This window comes from Helianthus annuus, chromosome 12 (assembly GCF_002127325.2).
Source record: "Helianthus annuus cultivar XRQ/B chromosome 12, HanXRQr2.0-SUNRISE, whole genome shotgun sequence".
In the NCBI taxonomy this organism is placed as follows: Eukaryota; Viridiplantae; Streptophyta; class Magnoliopsida; order Asterales; family Asteraceae; genus Helianthus; species Helianthus annuus.
In genome coordinates, this window is record NC_035444.2 from 41,044,524 (window position 1) to 41,048,524 (window position 4,001).

General features: G+C 38.3%; 1 long non-coding RNA gene across 1 annotated transcript; it reads right to left on the minus strand.

Moving 5' to 3' along the window:
• Nucleotides 1-2,785: 2,785 nt before the first annotated feature.
• LOC118479345 lies at nt 2,786-3,300 on the minus strand. Its single transcript, XR_004874832.1, has 3 exons — nt 3,232-3,300; nt 3,066-3,135; nt 2,786-2,979 (listed from the first exon to the last, which is right to left on the minus strand). It is a non-coding gene; the product is annotated as an uncharacterized LOC118479345 (long non-coding RNA).
• Nucleotides 3,301-4,001: the final 701 nt, after the last annotated feature.

Genomic DNA, 4,001 nt, shown 5'->3' on the forward strand with positions numbered 1-4,001 from the left:
CATCAGAGCAGAGTTTTTTCTTTGTTTTGTTCTGTGGGGAAGAAGAAGAAGCACCGTGCTTTATTTCTTTTTTTTTTGGTGGAAAATTGAGGTTTCTCAATTTGACCAAGAAGGCCCCTCAACTTTAAACAAAGAAGAAAATTGGGTTTAGTTCTTTTTTATTTAATCCTTTGGCAGTAATAGCCAAACTTTTATTTTTCAAAGAACTAAAATTTTTTTGGGCATTAGGCAGAAGGTTTAAAATTTCAAGATCAGATTTTTTTAACCGGTTAAACCAGCAAATTTTTCAGTATATCGTTTCGTTGAAATTCGAAGAAACAGAACCGTAGACCAGTGCTTGTTTCGGTTGTTTCAGATTGATTTTCGGTTTATTTTTCGATTTCAGTTTCGTTTAGTCGTGTTTGAGTTATCATGGCAGAAGACGGGAAGGTGCAAATCGACAAGTTTAACGGTACAGATTTTAGCTGGTGGAAGATGCAGATTGAGGCATTATTGGTTCAAAACGATCTTGATATTGTGTTATCAGGAGTTAGACCAGAAAGGGTGGAACCAGCAGATTAGGAATCAAAAGACAGGAAAGCCAGGGCAATTATTACATTGGCGTTATCAAAGACTGTGGCATTCAACATCATGAAGGAAACCATAACTGGTGGCATGATGTTAGCCCTATCTAACATGTACGAGAATCCTTTGGCAGCTAATAAGGTCTTTCTGATTCGAGAGCTGGTGAATACTAGGATGAGGGAAGGCAGTTCAGTCACAGAGCACATCAACAAGTTGAATTCGATTTTGTCTAGACTTGCATCAGTGGGCATCAAATTCGAAGATGAAGTTCAAGCTTTGCTACTGTTATCTTCTTTGCCAGACAGCTGGTCCGGAACTGTTACAGCGATTTCCAGTTCATCAGGTACCAGCGGATTTACTTTTGAAGGGATTCGTGATCTTATTCTGAGTGAGGACGTCAGAAGGAGAAGTTCGAGTGGATCGTCGAGTGAATTACTGAATGTTGGTAGAGGAAGGAAGAATAACAGAGATAGTCGGAGCAGGAACAGAAATAGGAGTCAGACTAGGGCTCGAGGTGATGTAACCTGTTGGAACTACAAAGAGGTAGGACATTTTAGGAATCAATGTCCAAATGAGAAGAAAGGAGTTAACGTTGCAGTAGCCCACTCAGATGATGATGTTTTGATCTGTAGTGTGGAGAGCAGTGTGGATTCCTGAGTTATGGATTCGGGTGCTTCATTTCATGCTACCCACAGCAGTGAAGCCTTGTGAAATCTGAAAGACGGTGATTTTGGTAAGGTAAGACTAGCAAACGATGAGGTTCTTGAAGTGATGAGCATAGGTGACTTAGATCTGAAGACTCCAGTCGGTTCATGGACTTTAAAGGACGTCAGGGTGATTCCAAGCTTAAAGAAACAGTTAATTTCTATTGGGCAGTTGGATGAACAGGGGCACGAGGTTAAGTTCAGGAACGGACAGTGGAAGGTTCTAAAAGGAAATATAGTCGTAGCTCGAGGAAAGAAACGGGGTTCGCTGTATATGGTCAGTGTACCGTCTGAGGGAGTAACCTTCCTAGTTCAAAAGAAGACCAAGATCCTGTTCACAGAATTTCGTGGGCAGAAGAATGTTTGCTTTGCAGATGGCAAACCCAGAGCCACAGGTCAGATTCAGGATGAACGTGCTGGAAAAGGTTCAGTAAAACCAGTCAGGGGCATTCGTGGTAGTGGGAGCACGGGACGTGCTTCAGTCAGAATGACCAGACGCCAGTGGGTTAAGAGAACCAGTATTCCAGCTGTCAAAGTCTCTCCAGTTGATAATCTGCTTTATTCGGAGAGTATTTGTTCTCAGGTTGTTCCAGAATCGGGCAGTTCATGTCAGTGGGAGCCGATAGGAACAGAGAATGGGTCAGGGGCAGACTTAGCCATGATTGATGTCTTGGAGCTAACGGAAGCTTCAACGGGCCCTCAGGATAATTGAAGAGAAGGCCGGGTAACTAGGAAGGAGCTAAGAGCAAAAGGTTTTTACAGAAATGCAGATGCACAGTTGAAGCACAGGTGAAGATTATCCCGTGGCTTCAAGTGGGAGATTGTTGAGTATGAAGCCACTTGATCAAGTGGACAAGAAAAACTTCTCTGATGTCAGGATAAGAGGATAAGGGGCAGAGACCATTATTCACTGATCTTGTTTTATTTTAAACTTCTTTCTCTTTCTTCAATCTCTATATAAGAGATTCATATGTATTGTAATTCCTTGTACCTCTCCAAGTATTATAAACTCCTAGTTGCCCGTGGACGTAGGCCAGTTTAGACCGAACCACGTAAATCCTTTGTGTTCTTGATTGTGGCAGATTTTGTGAGAGCAGAGTGTGTGTGGTCTGAGTTCGTGTGTGAGAGAGTCCGATCCTAACATGGTTCTCCAAAGTTTTGGACCTGTTGTTAATGCAAAGTAATATATATAAATGCATAAATATAAGTTGCTATGAAAATAATAAAATGCTATGCATATTAACACAAGCCATATGTGCATAGTTTTTACCTGGTTATGAGCTGTGTCTTTCATGAAATGAAAAACATGAATGCTGTGGATTAAAGTTCTTTTCGTCTTCTAGATTTTGTAGAAGAAATTTGAGTGGAATGATAAAGAAAAATAGTAACAAAGTGTTTGTTACAATACACACACATACATATTGTATGAATGTGTTCATTACAGTCTACAGAACCAAATTTAAACATCAAATGACAATAACCACTTGTACATATTGTTGTTTAGATGTAGTGGGTAAGAGAAAGGTAGATAATTAGGAACCAAAGGGTTCCTTTTAACCTCCAAATAATGGGCATACCGATAAAGAAAGAAAAAAGAAAATATTATTAAGACCGCATATTGTACACATAGTTTTTAGCACAAACTTCCTCATCCTGTAATGTCCAATATTGATCATTGAGATTCTCAATTTTTTTCATCTAGAGAGAATATCTGCATATACAGAGATAAGTTTAGACGCAGGCCCAGTAGAACCATCATTAAAAAAACAAAGAAAAAAAGCATCAAAACTCAAATACCTTGTAAATCTTGTGGTTAATTAGATATTCCCAGAAGTCAAAGCTCAGCATTTTCATGAGATAACTTAACCTGTTACACAAAGCATCAACCAGTTAGCTATCGGACAAGAAAGAACAAGAACATTTCAATGTTCGTGTTTAACGAAATATGATAATTGAAATTAACCTTTGTCTTGAGATCACTAATAACATCTCCAACAGTGCTTTGCTTTGGCAATGTAATCATAAGTATAACTACCTAATAATTAGTTGAAACAAACATATCAGCAGAGGATATGAAGGTCAAATCTAAGTCAAATAGAAGGGTATAAGGTGGCACTTACTTCCTTATTGGCGTAGCACGTTGAAAAGCAACTTTCAGAGTTTTAAGGCCTCAAGGTCTGGCAGAGGGATATCCAATACTTCATAATACAATATATCTGAAGTTTGTGCATGACAAACAAAAAACTATATAAATTACTGAAAAATCATATTTTTTAAGAACATTTATAGAAGTATAACCTGATTTTCATGGGCCAGCATTTCGGATAGACATCCCACACCCCGATACTTGATTGGTTGGGCTTTAGGTTGCTGGGAATAGTAATTATCAGCGGTAAGCCTAATTTTAGATGGGTCATATAAATTTAAGTGGTGGGCAACTCTTTCAACAACCTCATTATAGTTGCTAAGTTTTGACCTGTAACATGAGAATTGAAATTTAATAAATTAAAAAACAAATTTATCATGAGATCTGTTGATAATTGGAAAGCTTACAGTTCCAGATAGAACCCATTCTCCCTTGATTTCTCTAAAGCATGAAAACCTACAGCCTATTAACCATCCAAAAATAAAAGGAATGTTAGGATCTGAGTTTGAATTGTTTGTGAATGTTTAAGATGAACAATGGAAGATGATAAAAAGATTGAAATAATTTGCGGTGAAATGAAAGTAAAC